The sequence below is a fragment of the Orbicella faveolata genome, unplaced genomic scaffold (genome assembly GCF_042242905.1).
Source record: "Orbicella faveolata isolate gen_17 unplaced genomic scaffold, um_ofav_v1 contig_34, whole genome shotgun sequence".
NCBI lineage: Eukaryota > Metazoa > Cnidaria > Anthozoa > Scleractinia > Merulinidae > Orbicella > Orbicella faveolata.
The window spans coordinates 22,198,312-22,216,578 of NW_028301563.1; the positions used below are offsets into that span (position 1 = coordinate 22,198,312).

Consider the following 18,267-nt stretch of genomic DNA (forward strand, 5'->3'; position numbering starts at 1 on the left):
TGCGTCATTAACAATGGCGTTGCCTCTAAACACTTCTACTTAAAACACAGTGTCCGTCAGGGTTGTCCCCTTTCAGGCATACTCTTTGTTATTGCTATGGAGCTTCTTGCTTAAAGTATAAGACAGTCAAAAGACGTCAAGGACATGCATATTCGGGGAAATGAAGAGGTCAAGTTCACACAATATGCTGACGACACAACTGCCCTTCTTGCTGATGTCCAGTCAGTTTCTAATTTATTTGACTTACTTTCACTGTTTGAAAAATGCTCTGACCTAAAAATAAATCAGGCAAAATCAGAACTTCTATGGCTTGGCTCCATGCACCATAGGAAAGACACAATTTGCAACTTCCAAATTAGCGATGATCCTGTTTACATGCTTTGTGTGCATTTTACTTACACTATTGAATTGTCTCATAAGAAAAATTTCTTTGAAAAATTAGGATCCCTAAAGAAAACCTTAAGTGTCTGGTCCAGAAAAGACTTATCTATATACGGTAGGACAAATATTGTTAAAACATTAGCCCTCTCCAAACTTGTATTCATCTCCAGTGTTATGGAGACTCCAAAAAACTTTGCAACAGAGGTCAATAATTAAAAATAGTGTTTGATTTTATCTGGAAGCAAAAACCCGCCAAAATTATAAAAGACAACCCTCATCAAGAAGAAATCGGATGGCGGTCTTGGCATGAAAGATTTTGTTCTTTTCAATAAGGCTTCGAAACTAACTTGGGTAAAACGGCTGTGCTCCGACTCAGATGCACCGTGGAAGTATATTCCAAAAGATCAGTAGCACGCTTGTCACGCGCTAATGGAAAAATCACAGATTTGCTTGAATCTTTTAAGAATTTCTCGGCGCACAATGATCAGATCTGCTTGAGACTTTCCAAAAGTGTTACACATGTGTTGAAGATGGTTTTGGACTAAACAGAAGTAGAATAAAGGATTTTTGAAAAAATATAATCGGAGCCGAATTGTTAAGTTAGCGACAAAAACATGGCGTCACGTGTAACGTGTGCGGGCTTCACTGTTCACTGTTTTCTTGTTTTTGCCAACTTAAGTTTCATTTATAACCGTAAGACTTCACAGTTGATGGAAAAGGTTCCTTTTAAGCAAAATGGCAAACAAAATCCTGAAAATTGGTGCTAAATCTTCCTTAAAATCAACAAAAGTGTTCACCGTATGATGCATCACGCTTCAAGCTTGGGAGAGACAAGTAATTTTCAATTCATTGTGCGAGCTATAATTCCTGAGTTACAGAACAATTTAACCTCAAAATGTAATGCTCATAAGTTGCTTTTCACTTTCCTTCTGCCTTTTTGTTTTTATATCGAAACGTTGCCGAGATTTGAATTTTTTTCTGCGTTCTAAACAGTTGGCAAGCGGTGTGATCTGGTGCGCGATAACTCTGATAATTAAATTTCCCAGTCGCATTGTTTACGACGAGTGCACTGGAGCGTGTCAATGTTGACATAATCAAAATGCTCAAATGACAAGCTAAATTTTGGTACCAAAATCAATCGAATCTGTTAAAAGCCGACGAAAATATTGGCTATAAAGTTTGTTCGAAACATAAGGTCGACAATTTTGATCCTGAGGAAGGTAAGCGATCGAATTTCCAGCAAAGACAAGCGCAACGCTCTGGCCATTTTGGTAGCTTCCATTCCTTCCAAATCATCCTACAGTCTACAGAATCGATAAGCATTGTTTTAGATTTCCTTATTAGGAAGTAAAATATTTCATCAGGTAAGGAAATGAGCGGGAAAGTCCCTGAGCACATGCCGCTTGTTTCAAGCACGTAGTCAAGTACTGTGTTGTTCGCAAGCACAAGGCCGTAAAATTGAATGCAAAGATTATGGATTCTGGAGTTTCTAGGATTCAGATGTGGCAAGAACAAAAGAAGAAGGAAAGACAAGAGAAAAGAAGAGCACCGAGAGGAAATTATTCAAAAGGCCGTGGAAGCCAGAAAGAAAAGTCGAGAAGCCAACTACAGTATGTTCCAATCAAAGACGCCACAAAGAAACGTCGGCGCGAACAAAACCAGCAGAAGTTAGCTTCAGAAAATAAAGGAAAACTTGAGAGAGAGAAAGATGGCTAGAGAACGAAGTAAGCGATACCATCAAAAAAAGAAAGACCAAAATACGCAGGTTCAAGCGGCGGAAGCCGCACGGATCGAAGTTACTGGTACGCCGTTCCCAAACAGGATGGCCAAGAAACGTGCCATTGGATGAGCTAAGAAGGGTCTCCCAGATACCCCAGAGAAGAGAGCAGAAATAATGGCAGCTATATCAAAAAGTCCACGGACGAGGAAAGTGCTCGAGAAACGCGGATTAATAAAAACGCCAGAAGAGGAGAAAGAAGTGATTGCACTAAAAGCGCTTGCTGGTGATCTCACCCAAGGCCTTAAAGCCGTCAAAAATGACAAGTCAAACAAAGGAAGAGCTGCACTTAGAGCGGCAAAATCACTTTCTTTTGGTGAAAATGTTAAAAAGAGTAGAAGCCAGAAGACACTTTTGAAGCTCATAGCCTTAGATAGAAGAAGCATCAAGTTGGGAATTGAGAAACACGAAATGATCTTAAAAGGTGAAGAACCAAGCTGGCTTGAAACCAAATGAAAAACCAGGCCGGATGCAGTCATTGAAGAAACCAAAGAGGTTGTTTATGATTATTGGGAAATGGTGGCAAGTAGACCAACAGGAAACAAGAAAGACTTGATAAGAAAACGAGTTGGAGTGAAAACGTGGGTTGAACATCCGAAACACGTGCTTGAAAAAACCCAAACGGAAGCCTATGTTGAGTTTGCGTCAATGCACCCAGAGATAAAGATATCTCAGCGAAAATTTGAAAACCTGAAGCCTTATTTTGTTAGGGGAGCAAGGGAATGAGATAGACAGACCTGCATGTGTCGCCAGCACGTTGAACTTCAAATTGTCTTCAAAGACTGCATGAAGTTTAGGAAGAGAGTGATCGATGAAAGCAGAGAAGATAATCAAGCAGTTACAGAAGTGTATACCTCAGTTGGAAACATTATTGAACAAACACTTTGCCCCAAACCTGAAGACCAAGACTATCATAAATTGAAATGCTTGAAAAGGGAGTGCAGAGACTATGGAGTTCACAACTTGGTTTTGCTGCCAGAGGAGAAAGGTGTTGGCAATCACGAAGTGAAATGAAAGCGGTACGACTATGTGTCAACTGGAAAACTTACCACTGAAGGAAAAGACATGAAAAAAATAGCCCTTGTTGAGAAGTGCACAGGACCAAAGGAACTGTTCGATTATTTCATTCAGCTTTTAGGACAGTTTCCTTACCATTCCTTTCTTGCTAAATGGCAAAGGGAACAGCTAGATTCCCTTCTTGAAAACCTTCCTCTTGATCAAGCCGTGTGCATCCATGACTATTCTGAGGGTTATGAATTTTACAAACAAATTATTCATCATTGGCAAGAAATCGTGTCTACGACACTTCACAGCAAGACCGAGATACTGTCTCAGACAATCTGGAACAACAAATTCATTATGATTGAAACAAAAATGGTATATCCCCTCATTGGCACCAACGGGTATAAAGCCAATTTCAGACCTTTTTGACGAGCATGAAAATTGCTTCCAGCCTTTCCTTTCCTTACGCAATAAATACACGCTAAATTGCAACTTTTTACAATATCGTGGTCTTATATCCACGATCCCTCAAAGTTGGAAGAAGCTCCTTCACATTAATTCTGGTGACTCTACAACACCCCCCCCCCCCCCCCCACCAATCTGTACTATAAAGTGCAAGATGTTATATGACAAACTGTTAACCTTTGAAAATCTTCCTCCTCCCACTTCGTACAGCATTGCAAAAGAGAGTCTAAATTAAATTTATCTTCTGCCATTCACAGCCACAAAAGAAGTCAACTTGGCAATGTTCCAGCACAAAATTATACACAAAATTTTAGCCACGAGCATTAGGTTACAGAAAATGAACAAGTTTACCTCCCCATCCTGGCCTTTCTGTCCCTCTGATAGTCAAAACATAGTACATTTAATTATTAGCTGCCCGCAAGCATGTTCCTTTTGGTATAAGTTCCAAAGTTGGTATTCTACCATAAGTAATGCAGTTTACTTCTCTCCAAGCCAGAGGTATTATTTGGAATTACTCATCCCTGCACTCACTGTTTGACCCTCAACCACCTCATAACGCTAGGCAAATACTTTCTTTATATCAACGCACTAAATAATACTATGTTCGTTTTCAGTAACTTCATCTCATTAGTGCAGGATAAAATCGAGATAGAAAAATATATTGCTGGCACATTGAATGGTGAAAGGGAATTTCAACAGAAGTGGAAATTCCTTCTCAATATTTAAGGTGTTTCCCTTAGTAATTTGTTGCAAGGTTTTTTTTGTTTGTTTGTTTGTTTCCTTTTTTCTATAATTAGGTAATTACATTGTATTGTAATTCCTTAAGTAATGTAACATGTAAGTCATAATAAGTAATTGAAGGCTTTCCTGCAAAAAGAGCATATATAGCATTTTGGGCCGATTTTTATTTTTTGCAGGATTGAGCTAATTTTCGGCAGACTGACTTGTTTGGACAAGAAAAGCCTCGATGCGTAATTGTTCTTGTTGATTTGCACTTCGTTTTCGAGAAATAACGCATGCAAAAAATCGGCCCAAAATGCTATATATGCCCTTTTTGCACGAAAGCCTTAAACTATTGCATATTGTAAGTAAGTAAGGTAATGCCAAGTATTGTAAATAGGTTTTTTTTTATGTATTGTAAGTGACGTTTGTAAGACAGCAAAAGCATTAGAAATAACAATAACAATAATGTAGTGTAGTGTAAGTAGGATAAGTATGGTGTCATGTTGTAAGTAGAGTAAGGCAATGTAAGTAATTAATGTGTTTTGCAATAAAAAAAGAGAAAGGTTTATAAAAATGACAAGAGAATGCTTCGTGCCCTTGAAGCATTTGCGCATTTGTGTAAAACACTTTATCCAAAACAGCTTTGAACAAAATCTTGTAGTAAGGAGTTTGTTGGGACCCTATTTCAAGCTTCGTCAACTTGTAGCCAAGAAAGACGCGGTACCGACGATTTTTAAATTCACTATGGAACGTTGCAAGACAGCAATTGGACAGGAAACAATGTAAAACAAGCAAATGATGCCTGCCAAACAGCGGGCGAACTCCTCAGTCATTTCCCAAGTAAAATAAGGTTTGTATTTAGATCCAAAGCCTCCCCCACGAAAGGCTCACTGATGCAGAAACATGACAACAATGAAGACACAAAGCAGTCTCAATTCCATTCCTTCCATTAAAGTGCGTGGTCATTTTGGAAACGTTTTCATGAGGCCATCGGCTGTCTTTGTGCTTTTAACTTTTTTACTCCTTTTCATTGCTCAGAAAGAAAAATTTCCACAAAAGTTTCCTTTTACATGTGTTTTTGTAACGTTTTGGCGCCAAAAAAATGGCTGAAGAAAAGATGTCTAAATTTTGGTTCATTTGACCTTTAAAGGAGAACAGAAGACTGGGAGTCATATTTTAAATGGGAGCTTAGAACTATTCAAATAGCCTAGATCTGTAGTAAAAAGCAAGCAAAGTGAATTTTGCCTTTCAAAAGTGATGAACAAAATTGAACTTCCGCCATTTTGAACATCTTTCCTTCCGGTTACTTCCATGAAAGGAATGCCTGCTGCCATGTTGTGATGTCATTGCGCACAAGCATATTTTCATGTCAACAAAATTTGTGAAGAATCTTGTGTTGAAACTGCATTTAGCTTGGACTATGGTTGAGATCAAGCCTTTTTCTTTTGAACCTATGCAAGGCAGTTCGGAGTCAGAGGAAGACGATGTTCACAAGAGTCAAGATGAGCGCTGAAGAGAAAATACATCGTGGTGTGTATGCAAGTGTTGTGCGAACTGGGAGGGGTGTCTACAAAACGAAGACCTAAGACCTAAGACCCAAAAACGAAGACTTGTTTTTTCGCAGGCCTATCAAACCACAGACAGTCAAACTGGGTCAACGCTTTTCTTCAGACAACAACTGACGCGAAATTAATGGGGTCTTCGTTTTGTAGATAAGGCCGGCTCGAACTACAAAACGAAGACCCTCGCTAAATTGCTTTGTTCGTTGTCAGCTGACGTGGAATCAATGGGGTCTTCGTTTTGTAGATAAGACCGGCTCGAACTACAAAACGAAGACCCTCACTTAAATGCTTTCTTTGTGTCAGCTGACGCGGAATCGATGGGGTCTTCGTTTTGTAGATAAGACCGGCTCGAACTACAAAACGAAGACCCTCACTTAAATGCTTTTTTTGTATCATCTGACGCGGAATCAATGGGGTCTTCGTTTTGTAGATAAGACCGCGTGGAACTACAAAACGAAGACCCTCGCTTAAATGCTTTCTTTGTGTCAGCTGACGCAGAATCAATGGGGTCTTCGTTTTCTAGATAAGACCGGGTGGAACTACAAAACGAAGACCCTCGCTTAAATGCTTTTTTTGTGTCATCTGACGCGGAATCGATGGGGTCTTCGTTTTGTAGATAAGACCGGGTGGAACTACAAAACAAAGACCCTCGCTTAAATGCTTTCTTTGTGTCAGCTGACGCGAAATCAATGGGGTCTTCATTTTGTAGATAAGACCGGGTGGAACTACAAAATGAAGACCCTCGCTTAAATGTTTTCTTTGTGTCATCCGACGCGGAATCAGTGGGGTCTTCGTTTTGTATATAAGACCAGCTTGAACTACAAAACGAAGACCCTCGCTTAAATGCTTTGTTCGTTGTCAGCTGACACGAAATCAATTGATGGGGTCTTTGTTTCGTAGATAAGGCCAGTTCGAACTACAAAACGAAGACCCTCACTTAAATGCTTTCTTCTTTGTCAGCTGACGCAAAATCAATGGGGTCTTCGTTTTGTAGATAAGACCGGTTTGAACTACAAAACGAAGACCCTCGCTTAAATGCTTTGTTCGTTGTCAGCTGACACGAAATCAATTGATGGGGTCTTCGTTTCGTAGATAAGGCCAGTTCGAACTACAAAACAAAGACCCTCACTTAAATGCTTTCTTCTTTGTCAGCTGACGCGAAATCAATGGGGTCCTCGTTTTGTAGATAAGACCGGCTCGAACTACAAAACGAAGACCCTCGCTTAAATGCTTTTTTTGTGTCAGCTGACGTGGAATCAATCGGGTCTTCGTTTTGTAGATAAGACCGGGTGGAACTACAAAACGAAGACCCTCACTTAAATGCTTTTTTTGTGTCATCTGACGCGGAATCGATGGGGTCTTCGTTTTGTAGATAAGACCGGCTGGAACTACAAAACGAAGACCCTCGCTTAAATGCTTTCTTTGTGTCAGCTGACGCAGAATCAATGGGGTCTTCATTTTGTAGATAAGACCGGGTGGAACTACAAAATGAAGACCCTCGCTTAAATGTTTTCTTTGTGTCATCCGACGCGGAATCAGTGGGGTCTTCGTTTTGTATATAAGACCAGCTTGAACTACAAAACGAAGACCCTCGCTTAAATGCTTTGTTCGTTGTCAGCTGACACGAAATCAATTGATGGGGTCTTCGTTTCGTAGATAAGGCCAGTTCGAACTACAAAACGAAGACCCTCACTTAAATGCTTTCTTCTTTGTCAGCTGACGCAAAATCAATGGGGTCTTCGTTTTGTAGATAAGACCGGTTTGAACTACAAAACGAAGACCCTCGCTTAAATGCTTTGTTCGTTGTCAGCTGACACGAAATCAATTGATGGGGTCTTCGTTTCGTAGATAAGGCCAGTTCGAACTACAAAACGAAGACCCTCACTTAAATGCTTTCTTCTTTGTCAGCTGACGCAAAATCAATGGGGTCTTCGTTTTGTAGATAAGACCAGCTTGAACTACAAAACGAAGACCCTCGCTTAAATGCTTTGTTCGTTGTCAGCTGACACGAAATCAATTGATGGGGTCTTCGTTTCGTAGATAAGGCCAGTTCGAACTACAAAACGAAGACCCTCACTTAAATGCTTTCTTCTTTGTCAGCTGACGCAAAATCAATGGGGTCTTCGTTTTGTAGATAAGACCGGTTTGAACTACAAAACGAAGACCCTCGCTTAAATGCTTTGTTCGTTGTCAGCTGACACGAAATCAATTGATGGGGTCTTCGTTTCGTAGATAAGGCCAGTTCGAACTACAAAACGAAGACCCTCACTTAAATGCTTTCTTCTTTGTCAGCTGACGCGAAATCAATGGGGTCCTCGTTTTGTAGATAAGACCGGCTCGAACTACAAAACGAAGACCCTCGCTTAAATGCTTTTTTTGTGTCAGCTGACGTGGAATCAATGGGGTCTTCGTTTTGTAGATAAGACCGGGTGGAACTACAAAACGAAGACCCTCACTTAAATGCTTTTTTTGTGTCATCTGACGCGGAATCGATGGGGTCTTCGTTTTGTAGATAAGACCGGGTGGAACTACAAAACAAAGACCCTCGCTTAAATGCTTTCTTTGTGTCAGCTGACGCGAAATCAATGGGGTCTTCATTTTGTAGATAAGACCGGGTGGAACTACAAAATGAAGACCCTCGCTTAAATGTTTTCTTTGTGTCATCCGACGCGGAATCAGTGGGGTCTTCGTTTTGTATATAAGACCAGCTTGAACTACAAAACGAAGACCCTCGCTTAAATGCTTTGTTCGTTGTCAGCTGACACGAAATCAATTGATGGGGTCTTTGTTTCGTAGATAAGGCCAGTTCGAACTACAAAACGAAGACCCTCACTTAAATGCTTTCTTCTTTGTCAGCTGACGCGAAATCAATGGGGTCTTCGTTTTGTAGATAAGACCGGCTGGAACTACAAAACGAAGACCCTCGCGTAAATGCTTTGTTCGTTGTCAGCTGACTCGAAATGGGTTCTTGTATAATGTCGACAGTTTTTATCGGCTAATCCCCTGTAGACCCCACTTCTTGACAGTAATTGGAAAACAGTAAAAAATAGAATAAAATAATGTAAACTTGCACACCTTCGGGGACGGTATGGACGCAAAACCATCGCCGCCCCCAATTTCAAAGGGAAGACCCTCTTTAAAATAAAGAAAATCAAATACTGTTTTATTTGCAATTGGAGGAAAACGTACAAACAGAGAGACTTTCTGCGATTCCCAATAGAATTTACAAACGGTTAATCTTCATATTTATAGCTGAATAACGTTAACAAAGATCAAAATGGACACCAATTAAATGAAATAATTAGCTGACTCCCTTTCTATCCCTTTTAATACATTTGTATTGAAATGCAGGCATGCTTGTTTGTAAAAATAAGGCATGACCTAGAATATTTTGCATATATATGATTTATAAAACGTAAATTTGAACTGGAACAAATTCAGCAAAAAAAATTGAAAGATAATCAAATAACTCGAAAAACTACGCAATATATAGAGATCAATTTCATTTCCTTTCATTTCGTGATATGTATTGACAACAGGAACAAAGCGAATGCCTTTAACATAAAAACGTAAATCCAACAAAATGTGAAGATTAAAATTCAGTTTTTCTACATTCTAGTGTTTATGCCTTGGAAACTGGCTTCAAAACTTCTCTACGTATTAACCGCGAACTCGCGGTTATTATTCAGTACCTGCAGGAGGAAGTAATTCAATCACGTGTCAACACTACGCCAGTATTAAAGGATTTGTAATCAAGAACCGTTTTATTGCGATCTTTCCTTGATTTCTTTCTGATGAAATCTAGACGGGCTGAGAGAATCGACTTAAAAGCAGCTACTGCTAGGGAATGTTTGCAGATGTTGTCGTAATAATAACCATGAGTTCGTGGTCATTTTGTCGAGTTCGTGGTTAATACGTAGAGAAGTTTTGAAGCCAGTTTCCAAGGCATAAACACTAGAATGTAGAAAAACTGAATTTTAATCTTCACATTTTGTTGGATTTACGTTTTTACGTTATAGGCATTCGCTTTGTTCCTGTTGTCAATACATATCACGAAATGAAAGGAAATGAAATTGATCTCTATATATTGCGTAGTTTTTCGAGTTATTTGATTATCTTTCAATTTTTTTTGCTGAATTTGTTCCAGTTCAAATTTACGTTTTATAAATCATATATACGCAAAATATTCTAGGTCATGCCTTATTTTTACAAACAAGCATGCCTGCATTTCAATACAAATGTATTAAAAGGGATAGAAAGGGAGTCAGCTAATTATTTCATTTAATTGGTGTCCATTTTGATCTTTGTTAACGTTATTCAGCTATAAATATGAAGATTAACCGTTTGTAAATTCTATTGGGAATCGCAGAAAGTCTCTCTGTTTGTACGTTTTCCTCCAATTGCAAATAAAACAGTATTTGATTTTCTTTATTTTAAAGAGGGTCTTCCCTTTGAAATTGGGGGCGGCGATGGTTTTGCGTCCATACCGTCCCCGAAGGTGTGCAAGTTTACATTATTTTATTCTATTTTTTACTGTTTTCCAATTACTGTCAAGAAGTGGGGTCTACAGGGGATTAGCCGATAAAAACTGTCGACATTATACAAGAACCCATTTCGAGTCAGCTGACAACGAACAAAGCATTTACGCGAGGGTCTTCGTTTTGTAGTTCCAGCCGGTCTTATCTACAAAACGAAGACCCCATTGATTTCGCGTCAGCTGACAAAGAAGAAAGCATTTAAGTGAGGGTCTTCGTTTTGTAGTTCGAACTGGCCTTATCTACGAAACAAAGACCCCATCAATTGATTTCGTGTCAGCTGACAACGAACAAAGCATTTAAGCGAGGGTCTTCGTTTTGTAGTTCAAGCTGGTCTTATATACAAAACGAAGACCCCACTGATTCCGCGTCGGATGACACAAAGAAAACATTTAAGCGAGGGTCTTCATTTTGTAGTTCCACCCGGTCTTATCTACAAAATGAAGACCCCATTGATTTCGCGTCAGCTGACACAAAGAAAGCATTTAAGTGAGGGTCTTTGTTTTGTAGTTCCACCCGGTCTTATCTACAAAACGAAGACCCCATCGATTCCGCGTCAGATGACACAAAAAAAGCATTTAAGTGAGGGTCTTCGTTTTGTAGTTCCACCCGGTCTTATCTACAAAACGAAGACCCCATTGATTTCGCGTCAGCTGACAAAGAAGAAAGCATTTAAGTGAGGGTCTTCGTTTTGTAGTTCGAACTGGCCTTATCTACGAAACGAAGACCCCATCAATTGATTTCGTGCCAGCTGACAACGAACAAAGCATTTAAGCGAGGGTCTTCGTTTTGTAGTTCAAGCTGGTCTTATATACAAAACGAAGACCCCACTGATTCCGCGTCGGGTGACACAAAGAAAACATTTAAGCAAGGGTCTTCATTTTGTAGTTCCACCCGGTCTTATCTACAAAATGAAGACCCCATTGATTCTGCGTCAGCTGACACAAAGAAAGCATTTAAGCGAGGGTCTTCGTTTTGTAGTTCCACCCGGTCTTATCTACAAAACGAAGACCCCATTGATTTCGCGTCAGCTGACAAAGAAGAAAGCATTTAAGTGAGGGTCTTCGTTTTGTAGTTCGAACTGGCCTTATCTACGAAACAAAGACCCCATCAATTGATTTCGTGCCAGCTGACAACGAACAAAGCATTTAAGCAAGGGTCTTCGTTTTGTAGTTCAAGCTGGTCTTATATACAAAACGAAGACCCCACTGATTCCGCGTCGGGTGACACAAAGAAAACATTTAAGCGAGGGTCTTCATTTTGTAGTTCCACCCGGTCTTATCTACAAAATGAAGACCCCATTGATTCTGCGTCAGCTGACACAAAGAAAGCATTTAAGCGAGGGTCTTCGTTTTGTAGTTCCAGCCGGTCTTATCTACAAAACGAAGACCCCATTGATTTCGCGTCAGCTGACAAAGAAGAAAGCATTTAAGTGAGGGTCTTCGTTTTGTAGTTCGAACTGGCCTTATCTACGAAACGAAGACCCCATCAATTGATTTCGTGTCAGCTGACAACGAACAAAGCATTTAAGCGAGGGTCTTCGTTTTGTAGTTCAAGCTGGTCTTATATACAAAACGAAGACCCCACTGATTCCGCGTCGGATGACACAAAGAAAACATTTAAGCGAGGGTCTTCATTTTGTAGTTCCACCCGGTCTTATCTACAAAACGAAGACCCCATTGATTTCGCGTCAGCTGACAAAGAAGAAAGCATTTAAGCGAGGGTCTTCGTTTTGTAGTTCCACCCGGTCTTATCTACAAAACGAAGACCCCATCGATTCCGCGTCAGATGACACAAAAAAAGCATTTAAGCGAGGGTCTTCGTTTTGTAGTTCCACCCGGTCTTATCTACAAAACGAAGACCCCATTGATTCCGCGTCAGCTGACACAAAGAAAGCATTTAAGCGAGGGTCTTCGTTTTGTAGTTCCACGCGGTCTTATCTACAAAACGAAGACCCCATTGATTCCGCGTCAGATGACACAAAAAAAGCATTTAAGCAAGGGTCTTCGTTTTGTAGTTCCACCCGGTCTTATCTACAAAACGAAGACCCCATTGATTCCACGTCAGCTGACACAAAAAAAGCATTTAAGCGAGGGTCTTCGTTTTGTAGTTCGAGCCGGTCTTATCTACAAAACGAAGACCCCATCGATTCCGCATCAGCTGACACAAAGAAAGCGTTTAAGCGAGGGTCTTCGTTTTGTAGTTCGAGCTGGTCTTATCTACAAAACGAAGACCCCATTGATTCCACGTCAGCTGACAACGAACAAAGCAATTTAGCGAGGGTCTTCGTTTTGTAGTTCGAGCCGGCCTTATCTACAAAACGAAGACCCCATTAATTTCGCGTCAGTTGTCTGAAGAAAAGCGTTGACCCGGTTTGACTGTCTGTGGTTTGATAGGCCTGCAAAAAAACAAGTCTTCGTTTTTGGGTCTTAGGTCTTAGGTCTTCGTTTTGTAGACACCTGAACTGGGAGAGGCAACAAGAGAAAGAATGTTTATGCTGCAAGGAGATTGAGGAAGCCATAAATAAAAATCATTTCAGGTGAACAATAATTCACCAGATGTTAATTATTTTGGCACTAGGAAGTTAACAGACAGCCATGGACTCGGTGGGAAGAAAGTGTTGTTTGATTTATTCCATTTATTTTGTATTTTGTCGTGGAGTGTGTGGCACCCTCAAATGGCAGCGAAATGGTTGGGATATAACCTGTTTATATTATTTTGGTTCACACATAGAGGCAGATCAGCTGGCCCCTAAAAGCAGCTTATTTTTTAAGGGCAGTCAATGGAAACTTATCCCTCTTTTGAATCTCTGGCCACTCTGTTTGAACAGCCAACCACAGCACATTCGACCATATGGGAGCTGATGTTGTCTTCTGAACTCTTGAAATTCACGCATTTTTCCCATGTGCGCAGTGACATCATGTTATGCCAAGCATTCAACATGGCTTCCAAAAGGGTGGACGTTCAAATTAATCTGGTTCAGAGGTTACTGCTGTTACAATTAGGTTAAAAGGTAAGTTCACATCCTAAAACATAGGGATTTGATTACAACGTATCATGTGCTTCTATAAGAATGACTATTAAAAAATTGGGTTTTTGCCTTCTGTTTTCCTTTAAACTTGGAATACTAAAACCCTATAATACACAAAAACTCTCTCAATTGGGGTTCTGCAGGGTCTTTATTGCTTAGACCACTGCATGCTCAATAACACCCTTGGGAGGGTGGGTTGGGTGGTAAAGCAAACATTGTTACAATTGTATAAACGTGCTAGCTAGCTAGAATAAATTTGCACTGATGAAGTTATATATGGCGTGAAGCTTAACAAAAATATAACCAAATAGCAGGTTGAAATCCTCATTGGTTATTAGTCAGAGTGCTCAATAGTTAGACTAGAGCAATTTATAACAATAGAAGTAAAGAGCTGGATTAGTCAGTTCAAGACATTTACTTGCTACTCAGAGTTTCATGCTTCTTCCAATGAAAATCAGTCAATTAGAATATAGGAGAGCCCTTATGTATTGAACGGTATTGCACGTGACCTTCCCAGTGTGCGCTGCATGTATGTCACATTGATTGTGATGACCACTGTATTTTCTATGGCATGGCATAAAATAGTTATGTACTGTTTTCCCATGGTATACCACTCGTAAATTTTCTAGACCAAATTTAGATCTCTCTTTTATTGAAAAGAAACATTTTGCACCAAGTAATCTGGCTGACACCATTCAACCAATCCCAGCGGCTTACAGCCAATTATGCCTTGTTGAATGTCAAATTATGTCAGGTAGCCTCATGTGAGCTTCAGTGCGGTACACTAGGTGGACGCTCAAGGAGATCCAAAGCTTTCTACTCCGACATTGTGAACACATTACGGGAAGAAGCTTGAAGTTACCAGACTTTCACAGGGCTCGAGACTAACGGTAGCCAACTAGCCAAAGACTAGTAAAAATTCCATTTTGGCTAATGGTTTTTGCACTTCACTGGCCATTTTGGCTAGTGAAACTGAAAATTTGTGAGCACTGGAGGCCCAGAGGAAACCAATTAGAAGTTAATTTCAAATTTTTCACAAAATGAAATTGAGTCAAAGCATGCAGAATTTAAAACATCGGCTGTAACAGATATCATGTATAATTTATTGGCCCAAACAACAACTTTAAATTACTATAATGTGAAAGAATGATTGACTTTTTTGTTTGTTTGTAAAAAGCGATGAACGAGAAACGAACTGCTTGCCGCTAATGATTAGTCATATGTGAAATCATACGGAACTCTAGAGATCATGTCATCTGGAGATCACGTACACTTTCAAAAATTTAAAAAATTCGCAGTTGTTCGAAAATTTGAATGATGGCTATATAATATCGATGCCTATGTTTGCAACTTGTAAATAAAGTTAAGATGGAACGAATTGTTGTGTTCATGAGAAATCATGAATTGGCATTTTGAAAGAAAGGAAATTCAATGTTTTTTGGCAGCGAGTTGTGAAGTTCTATGAGAATTTTCATGGACGACGGGTCTAAAACACAGGTAATGGGTTACAAGTTATTATTGTTTTTACCAATACTGAAACAACCTTAAACCTTTAGTAATACTAACCTTAAGCCTAAACATTGTCTTAGTGTAGTATTTAGGCCTAAGGTTAGCATTAGGAAGGGTTTAGGGTTGTTCCAGTATTGGTAAAACAATGTCCTGTTACCTGCGTTTTAGACCCACCATCTCACCGAAGCAAAAACTTCAGTTTTCGTTGTTGAGAGTGGCTAAAATCAAGCCTAATTGTTGAGCGATGCCTATAATTATAACATTGATGCCTATGTTTGCAAATGTCTGTGTCTGGCTACAGAAAAACTTGTTTTGGCTAGTGAATCAAACCTGTCACTAGCCACTGGGCTAGCAAGCTGAAAAGTTAGTCTTGAGTCCTGCTTTCAAGTGTTGTGACATGGAAGGCTTTTTTGGTTATATCAATATTCTTAGGAAATGTGAACAACGTGGCATTTAGTCTAACAAGCATTTCGAGCTTCCGTTTCGAAGATTGGCAAACCGATTGACTGCAAAAAGATTCAATCCAACAGAAGCTTTATTTGGAGGCTTCTAGGATCTAACCAATTGAAGCCAAACAGCTCTGACAGGCTCTAAAGGTCGAATAGTAAAAGTAGTACTCTACATGTCTTCATGTCTCTATATTACTTTCTACCATTGCGGGTGCCTTTCGCGAAGAATTGTTACGTGCATCAGTTTCAATAAAACGTCAGCAAAACAAGGAAGCATGCTTCCAGAAACATTCACAGCGTGTGAAGTTTTCCCCAATGTTTCTCAGGTTTGCCATATGGGAATTTTAACGAGAATCTGAGCACACGAGCAGTGACAAAAATTTTGCGAGCAAGAGCAAGCTAGCACTCATCTAATTTTTGTGAGCAATTCAAGCAATGGCCAAATTTTGCGAGCACTTTTAAATTGAGTGGAACCATTCGATACCCCTATTGCTAACTGGTATATATATAATCGGACAAACACTCAGAAATTCAGCCAAGTTCCAAAAGTACTTCAGTTGTTAGCCGGAACCTGAGTCAGAAGTTTCCTTTAAATAACATTTCAGAAATCGTCGAATTAAAGAGGATGTGTATTATAACTGTTTAATGGGGAAACCTACACACTGACAACGGTGACGAAGAGGATGACACCTGAGTAGCAAGTAAATGCCTTGAACCAACTAATCCAGCTCTTTACTTCTATTGCTTAATAAAAATATATACATGAGCTTGGCTTGGCACTTCAAATAAACAGGTTGATAAACAGGTTTATCTCACTAAGTACACAACAACTCTCTTTGGGGTTCTGTGGGCCTTTATTTTCTAGACCACTGCACGCTCGATAACACCCTCCAAACCAATAAAGAGAGAATGTGGGAGTCAGTGAGTGATACTGACTCATGTATCTGCACAGGTAGTTGCGCTGTTGTCAAAAACAACAAGATCATTTTGTTTGGTAAAAAGTGAGGGATGGACTGAGCGAAACACTTGAGCCTGCTGTACATAAATAACTAACTAATATTTTAGCCTTTCGGAAACAAATGTACAGTTAGCACAGTGTGATAAGAATCCCAGTGGTGACTGCTGATTATTTTTCCTTTTCTTCTTCATTGTTTCTTCTTTTCCTGTCAAGAAACTATTTACCGAAAGGTAGCATTTGTGTTTCCGTTTCTTGTGTTAAAAAAATCATCTGGAGCCTTTAATAATTCGTTTATAGCGGAGCTCCGGCGGAGCCCCATACCCATATAGGGAAGAAAAGGAAACCCATGAATTGATTTTCTCATGGTTATCATGGCTAGCGGTATTGCTCGTGGGCGCATACGCACGACGGCGACGACAACGACGACGACGGAGTCACGCAAGATGGCGGCCATACTCCAGCTAATAGGTTGACAGAGACATGCACCCTCGGTTGGTAGCGGGTGAATGCCATTTTTCTTGGCGGGATTTTTAAAGAAAAACGATAGCGGAGGTTGATTTAATATTTTTAAGACAGGGTTGCGCTGAAGCAAAAGACAGAAAGCAAGAATTAACAGGCAAAGAAGTAGCGAAGAAGATCGCGAAAAAGACTGAGCAGGCCAGCGCTGGGGAAGGAGGCAAAACAGTACTGCACAATGCCGTGAATTATAGCTAGTCAAGGGCTAGAGAAAGGAGGTGAAATAATACCGAACAATGCCGTGAACCAAAGCTAACGAGGGCTATAGAAAGGAGGCGAAAGTACCCGACAAACTGATTCAGAAGACTGCCGAACTCCCCATGGCCAAGTTCAAAATTCGCGTGAACGTGATGCTGTGCAGCCGTGCAAGAAAATTCAAAAGTCACCTGATTTGGTCAGGTGATGAACATTAGAGAAATCAAACGTACCCGAGTGTTTTAGAGAAATTGCAAAACAGTAAACGTAGCGAAAAGAAGTGGTTGATTTGTTGATCTATCGAAAATATAACTTCAGTTTAGTCTTCACAACTTTTGCTGCAAGTTTCTGCCTGGAAGATTTCCACTGGCCGAACTGAATTGCCAACTTGCGGTAAGTGACTTTTGTTGTTGCGTTTGGTATGAAAATTAACAAGTTTCCTCGGCGATATAAGCTTATTTTCAATTGGAATCCATTAAAAGTCTTCCTTATTTGAAGCCATGCTGTAAGAGATTTTAAAAATTGCATCGTTTTAATTTCGCTCATCTCTAAACAATAACACGTGGGTCGCTTTGGAGGTTGCTGTAAGTTGTAAACAAATTATGTTTTCTATCGATTTTCGTCGTCAATTTAAGCTTATAACCTCACATCTAAAAATAAGCTTAACCAAAATCGTACTTGTAAACACGGCCGGGCGAGTTTTGAAGTTTTCTCTGATTTAGTTAGCACTGCTGCTTCGTAGACTGCTAAAATTTGTTCTTCTGTTGTTGAAAACTGAACCAAGAAAGGTCTACAAACCATTTTAAGCCGAAGCAAACAGGATTTGCTAAATTTACTTTTGTTCCTATGTGAATATTTGCATATTGTGATTACAAAGTATGGAGATTTCCTCGTTTTGTTAGTTCAATTTATTCGGTTTGGCGAAATGCTTTTGAGAATTCCGAGGTTAAATTGGTTGAAGACTGGTAAAGCTACTGCCAATGAAATGACTGCATAGCTAAATTAAGCCGTCGGCAAAAATACAGACTCTCAGTAATATTCAAATTTAAGCGTGAATAATTTTTAAACTTTAACACCGCAAGCTTAAACGAATTTTCTTTATCCTCTCTTTTATTCGGTCACCGTTCATTGAAAAGGGATTTGCTGTTGATACTCGAGCTCAGA

At 39.8% G+C, this 18,267-nt stretch overlaps 1 protein-coding gene and 1 pseudogene across 5 annotated transcripts in view; one reads left to right on the top strand and one right to left on the bottom strand.

Moving 5' to 3' along the window:
• The window catches only part of LOC110042290 (methylcrotonoyl-CoA carboxylase beta chain, mitochondrial-like), a 168,892-nt gene that overhangs the window by 122,192 nt on the left and 28,433 nt on the right, over positions 1-18,267 (bottom strand). The gene's annotated exons all lie outside the window — the stretch shown is intronic.
• On the top strand, positions 1,999-3,589 carry LOC149105293 (uncharacterized; annotated as a pseudogene).